Source organism: Pinus tabuliformis, chromosome 2_1, assembly GCF_031772625.1.
Source record: "Pinus tabuliformis cultivar Carrire ecotype Pingquan chromosome 2_1, CPIR1, whole genome shotgun sequence".
Taxonomy (NCBI): Eukaryota; Viridiplantae; Streptophyta; class Pinopsida; order Pinales; family Pinaceae; genus Pinus; species Pinus tabuliformis.
Window position 1 is genome coordinate 314,473,495 of NC_142299.1, and position 22,006 is coordinate 314,495,500.

Sequence of the window (22,006 nt, forward strand, 5' to 3'; positions counted from 1 at the left end):
TAATGCAACTAGCGTATATCCAGAATACTTATGATTCAGTTACTCCATTAAATGTTGATCTTTTGTTAGTGCATCAGAACTTCATTAACCATATGAACAGTAAGCAAGTGCAGTAAAACATAACAGATCATCACACACAAGAAGCACACATGAACACCATGATATAAGGTGGAAACCCAATGTGGGTGAAAACCACCTGCTGCAAGTCGTCTCTATCTTCTTTTAATAAGAAACTTCATTTTACAATATTTATGTACTGGTGCAGTCTTATGCTAGTGCAAAGGCTTCTACCTGCAGAAGGCTACAACCTTCTCTCGTTCTCCAGAATCTCCTGGAAGGGAGCTACAACCCCCTTAGCTCTTGTACTAGCCGATCCATTTACTAGTACGTAGGTGCCAGCGTACTGAAATGCTGCCAGCCTACTGAAATGCTCCAACCTTTACTCGTTCTCCAGCTGCTACTGGAAGGGAGCTACCACCCCCTTTGCTCTTGTACTAGCTGATGTACTAATACGTAGGTGCCGACCTACATAAGGCTACAACCTTCTCATTCTTCCTCCAGGTACCATGTTTCATAAATTTTCATACTGGATACTCCTGAAGCACAACACAATAATTTGAAGGCCACGTTTCATCCAATTTTCATACTGGACCCATCAATATCATTGAAGCACAAAATCAATCAATACTAGCATCATCAATCTCTGAATCACTGAAACACTGAAACCCTGTCAACAACACAGTAACCACAACACAGAGCAGACAACAGAACTTTGTAATAACAATCAGACCCAACTGCAGCTTCAAATATCATACTTCATAATGTATATGCTACTACAATGAACCGAACCTGCGTACATACACGCTTTCACCAAAGCCAACCCGTGTACAGATCTATAAATATTCAATCATGACTTGCAGCTATTTCAAACTTAAGTTATACCTAGTTCAGAACATTACATGCGTCAGTATACAGATCTAGAATAAGCATAATCAACCATATAGAGATAGTTCATTTCAAACCATTTGATCCCGATCTATCCTTAGATATTGTTCTCCATCAACCGGTGAGATTCCTCCTTAGCTCAGATCAAGCAATGCATCATAAACCCATAACCTGCAAACTGGATCTCATACTTCATCAGATATTCAAGACTTTCTCAATTCCCTTGCCTAATGATCTTCTTCTCCTTTTATAGTCTTAGGCCTTACTCAATACCATGGTCCAAAACCATTGAGAACCAATACTAGGGACCCAATACCTGGGTTCAACACTTCGGACGCAATACCAAGGACCAAAACCATATGTCTAAATACCACGGACCCAAAAATAAGCTTTCCGACATGTACGCACTTTTCCATCCATGAAAGTGCGTGCATATGCATATGCGACTTTGCCTCGTCCAACCTGCGTGTATACGCGACTTTGTATATAGTGAAGCTGTGTGTATACCCTACTTGGTATATAGCGAACCTGTGTATACGCGACTTGGTACAAAGTGAACCTGTGTATAACCTATGTGTATACCCTACTTGGTATATAGTGAACCTGCGTATATACTCTTCTTTCTTCATTCTTTGTAGTCTGATCATCAATTCCGTGCTACTGATCTGCTGCACTATGATCTGTCATCTGTGTGAGTTGCCATCAAGGAAAACACTTGTATCATAATGCCAACAATCTCCCCCTTTGGACTTGATGGCAAAGCTTACTTTTCATACTGAGAACTGTCATCTGATTCCTTTGAGCTGTCCTGCATCCCATGTATTCTGTCACATCTGATATCTCTTCTGTAGATTCATCTAGTTATATATAAGTGAGTTGTTCTTCTACGAGTGGGTTGCCATCAAGTACAACAAATGCATCATAATGCCAACAATCTCCCCCTTTGGACTTGATGGCAACAACACCAAATCACTCTCCCCCTTTGACATCAAGGGTAAAGGGCGGACCAAGATATTCTCTTTCTTTGATAAACATTCTGCTGTCCATACTCCCCCTGAGTACCTTCTGAAATCTCTGAATGTGTTCCCCCTTTGTATATGCCAAGGTGTACCAATCTGTCCATGCTCCCTTTGAGTACATGCTGAAAGCTTTGTTCTTGCTGAAGTGTGTTGTTCATGCTCCCCCTAACTGTAAGCAAGGTCTGCAAAAAGATGTTCTACAAGAAAGAACATGACTCTATACTAAGTGACCTTCCTAGCACCAAAGGCTCATACATACATCCATCTCCCAACCTAGTCAGGATATACCAATATTGACTCATCCAACCAAGTGGGGATACATCAAAAGTTTACATATGATAAAACAAGAACATTACATCATCCATCCCAGGCATAGTGGGGAAACCAACATAGGCCGTTACATGACCTTGATAAAAAAAGATATACATGACATAGAGACGAAATATCTAGAGCAAGACTATGAAAGTCATCAATAACTACTATCAACAGCATCTGTCAATCATTATTTAGATCAGAAACTATGTCTCCTTTTGTTCTCCCTCTACATGTGTTACATATGACACCAACAACAGCTTGAACCAAGAGCTTCTAAGATAATGCCAACAATGCATCATTAGAAGTTTATCTACTCCCCCTGAACCTGTGCCAGATGGTCTTTGTCAGACCCATATCAGACTCTCTTCAACCCGAGTCTATCCCTGCTGATATCCTTCAAACCTCCATATACGCGACTATATCTGCATAAACCGGCGTATGTACGCGGATCCTCCTCAGCCAACTTACGTACAACTACTTTTCTCTGAAACAGACAAGTTTCAACAGCAAGATGATGCATCAACTACTCCCAGCTTCTATCTGAGGTATTCAAATGTTTCCCTGGGCAGTGGTTTGGTGAGTATATCAACAAATTGTAAATTTCCTGTAACAAGGTATGTCTGCATATAGATATCAACTCATCCTTTTAAACATCATCATGAAATCATTCACATTATATCATATGTGAAAAACACCATAGTCATCTCATCATCATCAAGATCTGCTTGATCCAAGTATCATCACTTTGGGAACATCTGCATCAACCAACATATGTAAGTATCAACCTATTGGCATATAGGTAAGAACTCATCATCATCATGTCTCCAACAATGCAACTTTGAGTAATCATTCATGTATCCAACACTATGTATCTTGAGCTCAAGATCATTTGTCAAGACTTCTTTATATCATCAACATCAACAATCCTCATCCACATGAGCGCCAAGAACTATAGGAATCCTGCATCATCATTGTATTATATGATCTTTATGCATATGACGACATCAGCATATGAGTGACTCATCATCAAGTAATGAAGTTTTGTATCACCATGTAAGCACCATATGCATCATCAGAGAATCACCCATAAATCTGATCTGAAAATCAACTATGTAACCTCAAGAATCATATGAGATGGACAACTCATAACCATATCATAGCAAGATATATCATTTAGCCATATAAGAATCATCACCAAGGACTACTAACCATAATGCCAACAATGCATTATTAAAAGTATATGCTACCCCTGAACCTGTGCCATCTGTTCACTGTTAGATATGATCATACATATATCAGCAAGAAGTATCAAGGCATCATCATCATTAATCTAGGATCAAAACACTTTAAACATCTTACAAGTGTCAAGGAATTTCCACACGTCATCAACAAATTGTAACTATTATCAACCAGAGAAAACAATGGACTGAATCATATCAGACCCTTTTTCTAAACCTGTCCCTACTGCTTTTCTCAAACTGACATATACGCGACTGTGCAGTGTGTAACTCGCGTATATATGCAACTTCCCTTTATGAAACTTGCGTATGAGATTTAGGACACTGAATTTTTACACTTTCAGCTCCTTCTGAGTCTGTTATGTCTGTGCTGTGCTGTGTCTGAGTATATTGTGTTGTGCCACATCTTTCTGACTGTACTTCCTTCTTCTTCCATATCTTCAAGTGTGATGATGTTTTCTCCTTTTGGTATGGTACCCGTACTTTTTTCCTGCATTCCTTTGCTATATGTCCAAGCTTGTTACATGCATAACATCTTATATGTTTCATATTCCTCTTGTAGCAATCAGCAGCTTTGTGACCAAACATATTGCAAGAAAAACAATATCCATTAAAGTACCTGGAATGTGATGATCTTTCTGCATGACGGTCTTGAACTGCTCTTCTTTTGCATCTGGCTGCAACATGTCCAAGATTGTGACATACATAACATTCAACATTATTCATTGGAGGAGTAAAAGATTTTCTTTGAAGAATTTCATTCCTTGGCTGTTGATGGGGTTGACCTCTCATCTCCTTGTTGAGCATTTCAGATTTTGCATTAGTTTCCCTTGTCTTACTTGGTGAACTAGATTCTTTTTCAACAGATTCATGAAAACCAAGACCAGCTTTGATAGCAGGAGACCTTTGACTACTAAGAATATCATCCAAGATCTTAGTACTATCTTGAAATCGTAAGAGCTTATCTTTTTCTTCTAATTTATCTTTTAGAATATTTACCTCAACCTGATGTTTCTCTTCCTTTTCAAGATACTGCTTCTTCATGTTTTCTTCAACATTTCTTCCTTCTTCCAACTGATGTCTTAGATCAAGAACTTCATGTTCTTGCTTTTCATGAGCTTGGAGTAGTTCTTTATTCTGCTTCTTTGATTCTTCAAGATCTTCTTTTAGAGAGAGGATCGTAGCTTCAAGACTTTCATAGTAATTGGATCTTTCTCTGAGTTTCTTGATTGTTGTGCTCCTTTCATTTACTTCATTTCTTAATGATGTCACTTCATCCTGCAACTTTTGACATTTTTCCTTGAATAGCTTCCTTACCTTGTTTCCTTCCTCTAGTTGAGCTTTTAGTTTGGTAGATTCTTCTTTGAAGGCACCTTCCCTTTTGTTCAACAAATCTTGTTGATCTCTAATTTTGTCTGTAAGCCTTTTAAATTCTGCCTCTATTTGATATCTTTCTTGCTCACCCATAAGAGCAAATTCAGTTGTTTCGTTATCACTTTCATCATCTTCAAATGGATAGATAACTGTATCACCAGAGGATAACAAATTCATACCTGATAGTTCTTGTTCATCTTCATTCTGAAGTGATTCTGAATCTGAAGTGCTTCTTCCACATATTCCCCAATCAATTCTCCCACTGTCATAGTCTTTCTGAGATGTCTTCTTCTTCTTAGGTGCTTTCTTCTTGAGCTTCTTTCCCATTGTTCTACGGATCTCCTTTAAGCGATCAAGCTTCAACCAAAGGACCTGCTCTGATACCAATTGTTGGAAATAATACTGAGGGGGGGGGGGTGAATCAGTATTAGCAAATCAATAAAACTTTTTCATTTCCATACTTAGATACATATATGCTACTTCAGTTAATGGAACCCGTGTGTATACGCAACTGTGTCTAATGCAACTAGCGTATATCCAAAATACTTATGATTCAGTTAATCCATTAAATGCTGATCTTTAGTTAGTGCATCAGAACTTCATTAACCATATGAACAGTAAGCAATTGCAGTAAAACATAACAGATCATCACACACAAGAAGTACACATGAAAACCATGATATAAGGTGGAAACCCAATGTGGGTGAAAACCACCTGCTGCAAGTCGTCTCTATCTTCTTTTAATAAGAAACTTCATTTTACAATATTTCTGTACTGGTGCAATCTTATACCAGTACACAGGCTTCTACCTGCAGAAGGCTACAACCTTCTCTCGTTCTCCAGACTCTCCTGGAAGGGAGCTACAACCCCCTTAGCTCTTGTACTAGCCGATCCATTTACTAGTACGTAGGTGCCAGCCTACTGAAATGCTCCAACCTTTACTCGTTCTCTAGCTACTACTGGAAGGGAGCTACCACCCCCTTTGCTCTTGTACTAGCTGATGTACTAGTACGTAGGTGCCGACCTACAGAAGGCTACAACCTTCTCTTTCTTCCTCTAGGTACCACATTTCATAAATTTTCATACTGGATACTCCTGAAGCACAACACAATAATCTGAAGGCCACGTTTCATCCAATTTTCATACTGGACCCATCAATATCATTGAAGCACAAAATCAATCAATACTAGCATCATCAATCTCTGAATCACTGAAACACTGAAACCCTGTCAACAACACAGTCACCACAACACAGAGCAGACAACAGAACTCTGTAATAACAATCAGACCCAACTGGAGCTTCAAATATCATACTTCATAATGTATACGCTACTACGATGAACCGAACCCATGTACATACGCGCTTTCACCAAAGCCAACCCGCGTACAGATCTATAAATATTCAATCATGACTTGCAGCTATTTCAAACTTAAGTTATACCTAGTTCAGAACATTACATGCGTCAGTATACAGATCTAGAATAAGCATAATCAACCATATAGAGATAGTTCATTTCAAACCATTTGATCCCGATCTATCCTTAGATCTTGTTCTCCATCAACCGGTGAGATTCCTCCTTAGCTCAGATCAAGCAATGCATCATAAACCCATAACCTGCATACTGGATCTCATACTTCATCAGATATTCAAGACTTTCTCAATTCCTTTGCCTAATGATCTTCTTCTCCTTTTATAGTCTTAGGCCTTACTCAATACCATGGTCCAAAACCATTGAGAACCAATACTAGGGACCCAATACCTGGGTTCAACACTTTGGACGTAATACCAAGGACCAAAACCATATGTCTAAGTACCATGGACCCAAAAATAAGCTTTCCGACATGTACGTGCTTTTCCATGCATGAAAGTGCGTGCATATGCATACGCGACTTTGCCTCGTCCAACCTGCGTGTATACGCGACTTTGTATATAGTGAAGCTGCGTGTATACCCTACTTGGTATATAGCGAACCTGCATATACGCGACTTGGTACAAAGTGAACCTGCGTATAACCTATGTGTATACCGTACTTGGTATATAGTGAACCTGCGTATATACTCTTCTTTCTTCATTCTTTGTAGTCTGATCATCAATTCTGTGCTACTGATCTGCTGCACTATGATCTGTCATCTGTGTGAGTTGCCATCAAGGACAACACTTGTATCATAATGCCAACAGACGGTCCCATAATAGAAAAAAATAAGTCATCGAGTGGGAGATCTAAATCTAGAGGGAGATCTAAATCTCCTGGAAAACCTGTAAAGGTGTGTTGGAAATGCGGAAAGGAAGGGCACTACAAAAGGGGCTGTAAATCTAAAGCTCCTGACAAAGGAAAGGGATCTGATGATGCTCCTTCTGTAGAGGCGAAAACAACTTCAGATAAAGGTGGGGATGTGTACTGGGCCTCTTCAAGTACACATGTAGATCATGAGGCATGATTGATTGACTCAGGTGCATCCTTTCACTTCACTCCCCATAGAGAGTGGTTTTGCGAGTATGATAAATATGATGGTGGTGATGTCGTCTTAGGGGATGTTAGGAAGGCTAGAATTGTTGGTCGCGGAAAAGTAAAGTTGAAGTTGCAAGGTGGAAGGATTATAACACTTTCGGGTGTTCTGCATATTCCTACATTGGCCAGAAATCTGATTTTTGTAAGCAAGTTGGATGATGCAGGTGTAAAAATAGTGTTCGAGAAGGATACCTGCAAGATGGCTTGGGAGCACTGGTATTGATGCAGGGAGTTCGGATTGGAACTCTATACAATCTACAAGGTAGCACTGTTGGTGATGGGTGCAACATTTCTGTGGTTCTTGAAAGTGGAGCATAAAATCTAGTGGTCTCTGGAGAAAAGACCATGCTTTGGCATCAACGACTTGGACATATTGGAGAGAAGGGCCTTGGAGTACTTCATTGTAAAGGTATGGTAGAAGGTATGAATAATAGCTCTCTGGATTTTGATTTCTGTGAAAATTGTGTATATGGGAAGCAGAATCAAGTGAGTTTCCCCTCTTGTGGGAAGAGGGCGAAACAAATATTAGAGCTTGTGCATAGTGATGTGTTTGGACCTGTGAAGGTTCCATCACTGGGTAAGTCTATGTACTATGTATCATTTATAGATGACTTCTCAAGGAATACATGGATATGTTTCCTCAAGAAGAAATTTGAAGTCTTTGATAGGTTTAAAGAATTTAAGGCTCTGGTGGAAAACCAGACAGAGAAGAAGATAAATGTGCTGAGGGCAGATAACAATGGAGAGTTTTGTAAGAAGGAATTTGAATAATTCTATAAGAGGTGTGGTATAGCATGGAAAAAGATTACTCCATACACACCTGAGAAAAATGGAGTTGTAGAAAGAATGAACAAGACGTTGACGGAAAGAGCAAGAAGCATGCTCAGTGGTGCTGGGTTAGGACAAGAATTCTGGGCAGAGGCGGTGGAGACAACATGCTACCTGCTCGATAGATCACCTTCATCAACATTGGAGGATAAGACTCCACAAGAGGTATGGACTCGTAAGAAACCCTCTCTTTCACATATGAGGGTATTTGGATGTGATGCATATGTACATGTTCCAAAGGAGAAAAGAACAAAGTTGGATAGTAAATCTGAAAAGTGCATCTTTATTGGGTATAAGGATGGTTTAAAGGGTTATAAGATTTGGAACCCAGTAACAAGGAAGGTTGTGTACAACTGAGATGTGGTGTTCAGAGAGGTGAAAGATGTTATTAAAAATGAAGTCCAACCAAAGGAACTTGAGAAGATAGAGTTTGAGCTTAAGGAGGAAGAATCAGGTTCTACAACAGGAGAGGAATTAGAAGATGAAGAGCCACAAACTCCGGTTGTGAGAAGATCAGTTCGAGAAAGAAGGAAGCCAGAAAGATATAGTCCATCTTCTTTCTGTTCAAATTTTTCTTTATCTATTACTGATGATGATCCCATAACTGTGAAGGAAGCAGTAGATTCAGAGGGTGGAAAACTCTGGAAAGAGGCCATGGTTGATGAAATGGAATCTTTGCACAAAAATGAGGCTTGGGATCCACTGGAGTTGCAGGTTGGAAGGAAACCCATTGGCAGTAAATGGGTGTTCAAGAAAAAGACAAATGCAGAAGGAAAGGTGGAGAAATACAAATCTCGGTTGGTAGAAAAAGGTTATTCCCAGGTGCCGGGAATTGATTTTGGTGATATTTTTTCTCCTATTTCCAAGGTAGCTTCTATTAGATTACTTTTATTTGTTACTGCTGCTTTTGATTTTGAGGTAGAACAGATGGATGTGAAGACAACATTTCTTCACGGGGATCTGGAAGAAGAGATCAACATGAAGCAACCTGAAGGCTTTGTAGTGAAGGGTAAGAAAGAACTGGTATGCAAGCTAAAAAAAAGTCTTTGTATGGGTTAAAACAGTCACCAAGGATGTGGTATCAGAAATTTGATACATTTATATGGGGGCTTGGCTTCACCAGAAGCAAAGCAAATCACTGTGTGTATTTTAAATTAGTTGGTGAGCATGTTATTTATCTAGTCTTGTATGTGGATGATATGTTGTTGGTTGGAAATGACAAAGAAATTATCCAGGATTTGAAGACCCAATTGTCCTCCAAATTCGACATGAAATATCTTGGTGCTGCAAACTATATTTTGGGCATGGAAATCAAAAGAGATTGGGCAAAGAGGAAGCTATGGTTAAACCAGAGGAAGTATGTCGAGACAATACTGCAGAGGTTTAATATGTAGGATAGTAAACCAGTGATGGTTCCTATTCCTGTAGGTGTAAAGTAATCTGCTGAACAATGTCCCAAGACACAAGAAGAGGAAGAGGACATGTCCTGTGTTCCATATGCAAGTGCAGTCGGTAGCCTAATGTATGCGATGATTTGTACTAGACCAGTCATTGCACATGCAGTGGGAGTATTGAGTAGGTTTATGTTAAAACCAGGGAAGGAGCATTGGACAACAGCGAAACGGGTTTTCAAGTATTTGCGTGGCACTAGTGATTATGGTTTGTGCTACCAAGGAAGACCAGGATTCGACAGTTTTTGGATATCCACGGATTTGTTGATGCAGACTGGGCTAGAGATCTAGATCAGAGAAGATCTACAAGTGGGTATGTGTTTAACCTATTTGAAGGTGTATTCAGTTGGGTGAGTAAGAAACAATCTGTAGTGGCACTATCAACTACAGTGGAAGAATACATAGCAGTCACTCATGCAAGCAAGGAAGTAGTTTGGTTGTAGATATTGTGTTTAATTATGGGGTTAGTACAGGGAGCTATAAGGATAGACTGTGACAACCAAAGTGCAATTTTCTTTGCAAAGAACCTTGCTTATCATTCAAAGACAAAGCACACTGATGTTCAATATCAATTTGTGAGGGATATGATAGAAGACAAAAGCATGTTGCTGGTAAAGGTGGACACTTTGAAGAATACTGTAGATGCATTGACAAAATCTGTGAGCTCTAAGCAGTTCTCTTGGTGTAGAGAAACAATGGGCATTGCAGGGTTGGATAAATGACTAAGCTCTCCTGTGGCCTCTTGTGGAAAGAAAACAACAAGTGGGAAAAAGTTGGGTTGTTTTATATTCTTTCCACGACTAGAAAGAAAACAACAAGTGGGAGGGAGAATGTTGGGTTGTGTTATATTTTTTGGACCCATGGTTTTGTCCATGGTTTTGTGCATGATTTTCACACATGGTTTTGGGTGTGATGGTTTTCATTCCATGGTATTGGATGCTTCGGCATGTATATATATGTATTGTAACATTGAAAGGAACATAATGAAAAATCAATCTGGTAGTCTCGGTTTTGGGATCCAGGGGAAAATATCTATCTATATTTGTTTTATGTGTTATGCTCTCGCCATTGTTTATTTTATGTTTTTAGAATTCGTATGCAGGTAATTTCTATACGGGGTTATAACCTACACTTTGTGGAATCACGAGGAATCTAAAAGATTCCCTAATGGCCTAATTTTGACAGTTTCATAACCAAGCCGACTTTGTACTCATTTTACTCATTTTTTCGTGAAGAGCGTAGTGTGAAGTCAGATTTATCATCCGAGTAATATATCTTCAGTCAACTTGCATAGAGGAATCTTTGTGGAATCATGATGAATATAAAATATTCCCTAAGGGCCAAATTTTGACAGTTTCAGAATCATGCTGACTTTACTCATTTTACTCGATTTTTCATAAGGAGCGCATTGGTGAAGTCATATTTTTCATCTGAGCAGCCGAATTCCAACCAACTAGCGATAAGGAATCTTTGGGGAATATTTGAGATTCCTGAGGGTGTTGGAAATGGGTCGAGTTTAAAGTCATTTGACATGATTTCATGCCATGAATTCAACGGTGTAGTCCATTTCTTTGGCAGAGCTGTGAATTTTCAGTGCAAACTTGGAAGTGGAGGTATATGATGCAGTGATGCCATGTATTTCTTTTGATTTGCTGAGATGATGATTTTGATGTTGATATCCTTGTTTTCTACTATGTTGGAGGATACTTGTATGCTACTTCATGTTAGAATTATATATCTTGTCATGTTAAAGGAGGGTCCATATGAGTGAGAGTTCCTACAAGAGAACGTATCATGGAGAGACATGCCAGTATGGTTGAGGGATTTTATCCTTGTAATGACAAAGAATACAGAATGTACTCATCATCATCTTGCAACATTTAATGAAGTGACCTCCCCACTCTTGACATCGGGTTCAGAGATGTAACCCACACTGGGTGAAATCCGTTATCGACTTGTTTGTGTTTTTTTATTTGATCGCTGTTATTATGTTTCCTCTTATTTAAAGTATGCACTTGTGTTTTTTCATATTGTTTCACATGCAATTCTACTAACATCACAAAGGTAAAAGATCTTTGTTAATTCTAGTAGTAGAGAGAATCCAGATCAAGTTAGGTATCAAAGAAACCTTCTTGCTGATGTGAATTATAACCAAAGATTGAACGTGCAACAAGAAGGAAAATGGATAAAAATAGATATCTCTACAAGGACCTCCGCAAGATGGAACACATGGTAGATATAATGTATGCATATTATGAGGATAAAATGGCAAGAGAGTAATAGGAGAAATATATAGCTAAGGACGATACTCCATCTACCTCCTCGAGTGAACATTCTTCTTCTTCATCATCTTCTCATCATTCAAATGAGGAGATCAATCAGAGCCTTCAAGAAGAGAATGCTGAATTGAGGAGACTTCTACAAGAAGAAAAAGAGGAGAAGCAGAGATTGCAACTTCAGTTACGAGCCACGGAAGAGGCCTTGGAAAAATTGAAGCACAATGAAGGCTTAGCGAAGCCATCATCACCTACTTCAAAATCGACAGTTGAGGTAAACAATGTTGGTAGTTCTTCAATTTCATTTTCACATGATGATGATGATGATTTGGGTGCTTTTGAAAAGCACACTACAAGCATTGGTTCAAGATTATTGAAAAATATGGGATATGAAGGAAAGGGCCTAGGAGCTAATGGGAAAGGCATTGTGAATCCCATCCAAGTGGTGGAATTACCACGACATGCAGGATTGGGCTATGTCAAAAAGGAAGAGACAAGAGAATATTCATGTGACAAGTCTGAGACAATGAAGGATGTTGATAGTACCTCACAAGCCTTCAATGATTAGGATTGCAGGTCATTTCCAAATGGGAGTGAGCATTCCAAAGAGAAAGCCAAAGCAAGGTATAAAAAGTCTTAGTATTCCAAAGTTCATTTTGATTACAAGCATATTGTTAATGATGAACAAAAATCATGGCGTAGAAAACCATGTAGTTTTTTGTGGCTTGTATAACCATGTGGTTGCCGAGTGCTGGAAGAGAATTGCATCAAGAAAAGGACGAGGCGTGAAATACCTTCTCCACATCAGGGAAGGAAGAAGGTTAAGCAATTATGGAGGGAGAAGACTTTTTGCAGTCATTACAACAGAGATGGACATCAAAGAGCCACATGTTGGAGGCTCCATCTAGAGCAACGTCTCAAGGACAAAGCGCCCATGTAGGAACCAGTTGGTGATGATGTTCAAAAAGTGAATAAGCCACAGGGAGATGACCCATTCACTTTGATAAGTGAGAGATGGTTTTACTAGATATAGTAGCTTTTCATGGCTGCATTTTCTAAATCATGTGTTGTAATATAATTATAAAAGTGATGATGTGTTTTCCATAACTTATTAAAGAAACGATGATGATTTTGGCCTTTTATTGATAGCTGGGGTATTGGTTTCTATTATGATGTAAAATTGACCACAAAGTGTGTGTTATAAAATCTTGGCAAGTATGGGGATTCTTGGGTCATGATTGGTCATGTAATTGAACATGTAGTTTGGAAAGATTGTACTACAGATTTGTAGAGGATGCAGGTGTTGGTTCATCACTTATGGCTTCGAAGAACAAAAGTGAAGGAGAAGGAAGTGTGGCTTGTCAGGGCACTTGTTGTGCAAACAAGGGTGTAAAGCATATTGGAGATTATGTTCATGATTTTGGATGACCAAAAGATCCTTAGTGGGGAGGAATGATCCAGCGGCCCTAGAGGCTCACAAATCAAAGAGTGCCTAGGAAAGGCTCAAAAATAAAAATTGTTAGATTCTAGTGAAACCAAGGTCAGATCAAAGATCTTGTCGAGAGCCTTCCGACGAAAAAAATGATGCCTCAATCTAAGTCCGTATGAGAAACTTATTGCAGTTTTAAGTTTGACAAGACATGTAAAAAGAGGGGCTCATAGTGTGCCACATGGAATCCCAATCAACAAGTGGGACCACGACGTACATGGCATCCCACCAGCCATTGACACATGGCACTCTATCATTGAATCCTTATCCTGCAAAAAAGACAAAAGAAATATCATTAAAACCTCACCACATATATATATTAAAAAAAATCCATATGAGACCATTTATATAAATTAAAAAAAGGAAAGAGCACATAAAAGTCAAAATATGGTTTTAGTTTGAAACCATATATTAAAATGGCTTGAACAAAAAAAACTAAGGACCAACAAATATTTAAAAACAGAAAGGGTTGGTTTTTATAAACCATATTATATGGTCAAATGGCAAAGTGCACATGTTAAAAATTTATGGTATATGGTGATAAAATATGGGTATAAAAAAACCAATGGCAGAGTTTGTTAGCACAAAAAACAATAATATGCCAACAACGTAATGTCCATGGGGTCAACGGGGTTGGGACCCCTGACCACCCCAATACCATTATAGACCACTACCAGCGGCCCAAGTGGGCCAAACTTATAATTTACACCCAAAAAACTCTTATATAAACCCTTATTTATGATTCGACGGAACAGAGGCTGAGGAGGAGAAGCGCAGAACACAACGCAGGGGTAGACCATCCCTGGCATGAAGTTCGAGAAGAATATTCTCTGATGCAGGGGAGAAATCTTTAGATTCCCTTGGAGGCTGATTTTTGACAGAGGCAGAAGTATATCAAATTTATACTCATTTTTCTCAGTTTTCTACAAAGAATCTAAAGGTGTAATCAATTTCATCATATGAGTAGCATATCTTTAGTCAACTTGCAAGGAGGAATCTTTGTGGAATCACGAGGAATCTAAAAGATTCCCTTGGGGCCAAATTTTCATAGTCACAAAATCATGCCAACTTTATACTCAAACGAACCAAAATTTCACCAAGAGTTTGATGACGTGATCATTTTTCTGATCTGAGTAGTGAATCTTTAGTCAACTTGTAGAGAGGAATCTTTTTGGAATCTAAAAGATTTCCTAAGGGTCGAATTTTGATAGTTTAATAACCAGGTCGACTTTATACTCATTTTACTCAGTTTTTAGCAAGGAGCGTAGTGGTGAAGCCAGATTTATCATATGAGCAACAAATCTTCAATCTACTTGTAGAGAGGAATCTTTGTGGAATCATGAGGAATCTAAAAGATTCCTTAAGGGCTAAATTTGACAGTTTTAGAACTAGGCCGACTTTATACTCATTTTACTCAAATTTTCGTAAGAAGCGCAATGGTGAAGTCAAATTTGTCATCTAAGTAGTCAAATTCTGGTCAACCAGCGAGAAGGAATCTTTGAGATTCCCAAGGGTCCAGATTTCGACGATGTCAGAAAGAGGTCGAGTTTACAGTGATTTGGCTTGATTTCGTGCCATGAATTTAGTAGCGTAGTCCATTTCTTCAGCAGAGCTATGCATTTTTAGGCCATACCTGGAAGTGGAGGCATATGATGTAGTGATGCCATGTATTCCTTTTGATTTGATGAGATGATGATTTTGAGGTTGAGATCCTTGTTTGCTACTATGTTGGAGGATACTTGTATGCCACTTCATGTCAGAATTAGATATCCTGTCATGCTAAAGGAGGGCCCATATGAGTGAGAGTTCCTACAGGAGAACATCTCATGGAGGGACATGCCACTCTGGTTGAGGGATTTTATGCTTGTAATGAAAAAGAATACACCATGTACTCATCATCATCTTGCATCATTTAATGAAGTGTCCTCCTCACTCTTGGCACCGAGCCCGGAGACGTAACCCACACCGGGTGAACTCCGTTATCAACTTGTTTGTGTTCTTTGATTTGGCGGTTGTCATTATGTCTCCCCTTCTTTAATGTATGCACATGTGGTTTTTCATACTCTTTCACATGCAATTCTTCTAACATCACAAAAGAAAAAGATCTTGGTTAATTAAGGTAGCAGAGAGAATCCAGATCAATACTTTCATGAGGTCTTGGGTAGACTCGAAGATGGTGTTGCTTGATTGATGAGACTCACTTCTTCTTGCAGTGGATTGTCTTGGTACTTAATTTTATCTTCATGGTGGCATATCTTGGTTGATGGAGCTTTGGGTTTAGAAGTTCAGGGCAAACCACTTGATACCTTGATTGACAGATCTGAGATGTCTTTTGACGAAACAATATATCATCCAATGATTTTTTTTCATGGTTAAACTAACGTAAATTATGACATTGGTTATGGTGAGTTATACTAGAATATACCACTTTTATTATCATGAAGCAAAACCTTTATAGAGTATTCCTTCTATTCATCCATTAATCCTTTATACGAGAGATTATATTGTTGCGAGCCCTCATTTTTATTATGTATTAACCTTTCACTTTATAATATTGGTAAGGACTCATATGCTAAAAAATAGTTCATGTAAAGAGGATTGTCACCTATATTCATCATAACAATGTTACCTAAACTTTATTTTCCCATTTGTTTGAAGGAGGGGCACACATCTAAATAAATGATATATTATTATAATATTTAAGGTGGCCTTCTCATGTCAAGTTCAAAGCTTTATGGATTTGAGGTTTCCCTCACACAATATATTGAGAGGGCCATCATATAATATATTTGAAGGAGTCGCCATACATTATAGGGGGGTATGAGACAACCTTGGTATGGACTAAATAATTACATGAGTCACCCTCAATTGCAACCACAACCTATGAATGCTATATGAATTTGTTTCCTCTAGCACATGAGCCCCTTTTACCATGTATTTATGCTGGTTGATTTGTACTTTTCTTATGGCATTTGATAAATTTAATATTGGGGAGGCTAATACATGCTTGGGTGTTAAGTTTTATCAAGTCATTGTAATTCTTGGTCTCCCTATCATGGATTTATTTCTTATGCATTTGACATATATTTAATGTCATATAAACCCAATTTTATACCATTCAACCGCCTCGTGGTATGTCCTTATGCTATCATCGCATGGATTAAATAATTTGATGGGGACCACCTTCATTCTCCTTAAGTGATTGGTGATTTGCATACGTAGGTGGCTGTTCTTATAATATAGGGGTTTGTAAGGAGAAATTATCAATAGTATCTTTAGACATAGCAATAAATAATATTATACAACAATATATATCACACACACGAAGAAGAGATGAAAGATAACAATAGTGGGAAAACCAACAACATGCACTTTGTTAAAATACCATAACAATGACTACAATCCAACTTCTTCTCTATTGCATATTTATATTCAATATTTAGAAGGTAGTTACAATCATCTAACTACTTTGGAGAGTTGACCCAATTGCATGGCCAACCGACTTACATATCCGATTAGGTAGTCAATTGTTCTTTTACATGGTTGGGTATAGTTAACAAAGTCAAATAACCTTTCCAACATCTCCCTTCACCTCAATTCCTTTCATGTCTTTAACAGAGGGAGATGTGGACTTTATAATTACAAAATTTATAGATAAAATTGTTACTAAATGATTTTGAAAATTTGATTATCTAAAAAACTTGAGGCTGAAATGGTATATTGGATTGATTAAGCTTGATCAACATTGCTTGTATCTTTTATTGGGGACATTCCTAGCTGAGATTATACTAGTGTTGATTAATATGTTTATTTTTTCTTTGCATTGGTTGATTGATTGATTCTTTTATGATTATCTCTAGCCATGCATGTAGGCACACTTATTTTTCTAGTACTTTGACATCTTTCACTTGTCGATGCTCTTTTGACTAGTCAAAGTCCTTTGCCGTTATCATTAGAGTTGATGAATGTTGACTAGGGGATGGAAAGTTAAACTCTGAAGCACTTGGACTGAAAAATTGGAACCTTGGTCATGGAGGCAAGCTGGTGCAAATTGTGCTTGGTATACCAATTGCTACTAGGGTTGACTGAAGGAATTTTGATAAATATGGGGTGCCAACCTCTACAATATCATGAACAAAATTATTCCATTAATCAACAAAGTATTGTGCTTGAACCCCAAATGACTTCATTTGGGTAAGGTAGTCAAGCTTATATTCATGTGAAGAATTTTTCACTTTGATTGAGTCCAAATTAAATGTTTCTTCCTTTTTGTGCACTTTCTTTGTTACTTGGTTTAGGCTCTCTATGATGTTAGCTTCTATTTGTGATTTCTTCCATTCCCTAAATCATTGTTTCTCCTATTGGATCAATTTTTTTCAACTTTCTTTGTTGCATCAATTTGTACTAATGATGACTTGTGAGCTCTAGAGTCAGTTGTTCCAATTATTTTATTTGTTAAGTCCTCCAATAAGGCTTATTACACCTTCAATTTACTGTAAGTCAAGGGAAAAAAGATTTTCCAATTACTCAAAACTATGTTCAAGGTTGGTGCTTGATCTATAGCCGCTTCCAAGAATTTTTAGGTTTCCTTAAACTTTTGACACTTCAACTACAAGATGGCTGAGGTTTGATCTACCTTGCACTATTCATTTTCCTCTAGCATCTTCTTATTTTGTTCTTGCATACATATACTTTATTCTTTAATTTGTTTTTTCTCCTCTTGCATTTGCAACTTTAGGTTAAATAATTATTGTACTAGTTGCTATACTGAATCTAGTTGGTCGATGTGGAAGCTTCATGGAAAAACATGGAGTTTTTCCTATGCCAAAGTTATGCATTCATTCCCTGTCAATTTTTCCTTATCTTTCTTTCCAAGAGTTGCTCAATGGATTTCAATGCTCTTCTCCATTTGGTCGTAGACTCTATAGAAAGATCATTATACAAATCCATGATTTGATTGCCTTATGCATTCGATGGATAGAAGACCATATTTATTGTGGCAGTTGGTTCTTTTTTTGGTCATAAGGCTATATAAACACAAGTTTTCACTGTGGTCCCTTGCTGATATTTCTTGTTAGTGTTCATTTTCCTTAGCTTATGAACTTTGATTGTATGGTGTACATTATGTTGGATTTCTTAGGTGGGCCATTGGTGGAGGAGTTGGTGCTACAGGTGTTTTCAGGGCCAAAATACTTAGTGTGTCTTCCCAGTGATTGCTTTGATTCTATGGTTGAATTTTCCTTTAATGGTTGGTCGATTAACTTTCCCATTGACACTTAATTGGTGGGCATTGTGGTCATCTCTTGTCATTTGTTTTGCTTGACACCCTAATCCATGGTTTGATGTTATTGTTGCTATAATGGTGGTAGGTTGGTCATAAATTGATCTATCAACTAGTCATTGATGGGTATAACCAACTATTTCTATGTCGATCCATCTGGTTTGGATCATTCATGTGATTTTCTAGTTGTTCATCAATGTTTCCTTTTCTATAGTCCTCCATTTCTTTATCTACTTGTTGTTAATGTTTATTACACATTGATTATTGTTGCTCACTTTCGTTGTCAGAGTATTGGTGGTCATACCATACATTTTGATCATTTTGGTCATTTTGGGTTGTTTGTCCACTATCCTCCTCTGATTGTGCGTGTTTGCTACTATTGTCATCCAACTTGTCCTTGTCATGTTGTCCATCCATTGGAGGATTGTATGATAATGCGTGTTCAAATGAAGGGGGTGAATTGTCCTTTTGAACTTGAAGAAAATTTAGTTGGAACTATGGGGACTTGTTTTATTCAAGTATATTTGGGCAGGAGAATTGTTGTTATGGCTAACTATGTTCGCTTTGATGTATTGGTTCCATGAGGTCAAGTCCTAACAATACCCATCCCCTGCTATTTCTCTTCTTTTTGCTTCTTTTATATCATAGTCTCTATATGCTCTTCTAAAGATAATTTTGTTTTTAATGCTTCAACAATTATCTCTTTTGCTTGAGCAATTGCTTTAGCATATGCAAGTCTAGCACTTGACCAAAGGACTTGCCTTTTGTGAAAACACTCTCATCTAATCGTTTCTCATTGTTGTTTTATGGCATGGACCATTTGATGAGAAATTTTATCTAACTTTTTCTTTATGTTTGGATCCTCAAGTCAACTATGTTGACATCTCAAAGGATCTCCTACCAATCTATATTGGGATTTGCTTGAGTTGGCTCTTCCTGTGTTAGTTCCTTCCGTGTCATTATGAAGGTGACATCACTTGATTTTCCAAGTAAGCAAAAAATGGCACAATATTCAAATCTACTTCATTCTCTTCCTCTAGTACTCCATATGTTAATGGCAATAATATGCCACCTTCTTCCTCAATTGTGGTAGGTGGGATTGGAAATATAATGCTCAATTTCCTTTTAAGTTCATCAAATATTTCCTACCTATTTAGCTGATATGACAAGTCTTTAAGAGGGGTAATTTTGCTCTCAGTGTAATAGAGTTTGGTCACATTAATGAGAAAGTGCATGTGGGATTAGTTGGGTAACAAACCTTGGGTATTTTGCGAAAACCTTCATATATGAGATACATTTTTCAAGTTTGAAACACTCTCTTATAGGGTTTTTCCTTTTCCATTTTTGCAAGCTATAATGTTTGAATGATAATGCTTTTTGATTAAATTGAGTCCGGAAATTGATCCATCATCAATGTTTAAATTTCATCATCATGTTAGACTAGTTGAGAGGAGGAGAATGAACGATGTATAAATTTAAAGAAAAGAAGTAGAGGACAAAAACCATCAAATGGGAAATCCTAATTATGATGAAACACTTAAAAACCTAAAAAATTATAAAAGAAGAAAAATAAATGGATATAAATGATTAATTTATCAATAATTAATATGTTAGTAAATTATTATTATTAATGTATTAATATTAAATAATACAATATTAATATAAATTAGTCAAATATATATTTTAATAAATTAATGTATTAATAGATTAATACCACAGTGTTAATACATTAATATTAATGTAGCACATTGATCTATTAATGAAATATATCCATTGGTTATCTTGTTATTGTAATATATTAATAATATATATATATCTATATATATATATATATATATATATATATATATTTATTTATTTTCTAAATATGACTAATTCTATTAATGTAACAAAAATGATACAAGGAGGCACCGACCTCTGCAGAACAGGTCTCAGATTATGCCATGTTTTTCAACCAAAAATTGTAAATGACTGCCCGCACCGGGGAAACCAGTCCAAAACTAGAGGTGTTTGTTGCCCACGCGGGGTAACAACCTTTAACGCCAGAGTGGAAGAGATTGTTGAACAAAACATCAAAATTGACAACATTTTCATAAAAGAAATAACATAAAAAAAGACCCCGAAGGTTGGTAACTGGGAACTCAAAACCTGAAGAAAACTTTGGTCAGCTAGGTGTCATTAGGTGGAGGAGGTTCTTCCACAATTAGACACCTATACGCTTCTATGTCATCTTCCTCGTCCTATTGATCTCTCGTCGTTGCATCCACATTCTTGGAGCCGCCTAGAATATTGCATTCTTGAGCTGCACCTGAGTGGTCCAGAGCTTCTTCATGGCTTCTGCTCCTCCCTGAGCTGCTGCCAGGGGTTATTCTTCTGCTGGTGTTGGTCCTCTCCTAAATGTTACGAGTTGGGACCTCAGAGCTTTGATGCTTCTCTCTAAAATCTACTGAAATGGTTGCAATGATGCAAGGGCGATTCAACGTGCAACGAAATTGGAATTGGGCAGAGTGACTGTGTTGTCGAGTCGGGATAGAAGCAGCAGGAGGCTGGGAAGCCTCTTCAGTACGCCGAGGAGGAGCCATATGAGCACGCCCCCTACCGCTACAGGTGGCAGGATAACGACCCGAGAAATGAGCCATTGTCGAGGGGGAGGAAGAGTCCGAAGGGGTTGAGTCAGAGAGGGATAGCGAGGGGGGGCGAATTGCTCTTCCTCTACTGCTGCCTCTTCTGCAGCGCATCCTGTGACGCAAACGAGGCATGTTTGCCTAGTTGAAATTGGGCTGACGAGGATTAGGAGGAGCAATGCCAGGGATTGAATGGCCAGTAGAAGCAGGAGGATTGATAATCCGAGGTTCAGATCCAGGATTCAGAGCTGAAGCAGCAGTTCGGAAGTGGAAAAGTAGATTTTGCGAGAAGTGGGCATCATCTACCATTTCAATACAACAAAGGATTTGGCATCGTCTCCCCGTTGACGTGCATGAGCTCGGCTTTGCAGCAGCAGGGAGACAAATGCAGTTCAGAGGAGGCGGAATAGGGGAAAGGCGGTCCGAATTTGCCATCTTATGAACCAGAATGCGGTTTCCTTGGCCCGCACAAAGCATTAAAATGCCATTAATGTCAGCGGTGAGCTTCTGGGTGGAAGCGTGGGTGTCCATGTGGCCATGCCACTTGCCAACCCATTTTTGCTGTGCTGTACCAGTGCCTTTAATCACCCGCATCCGGGATAATATACTAATATATTAATATCTTAGTAATGTTATATTAGTATATTAAATAATAT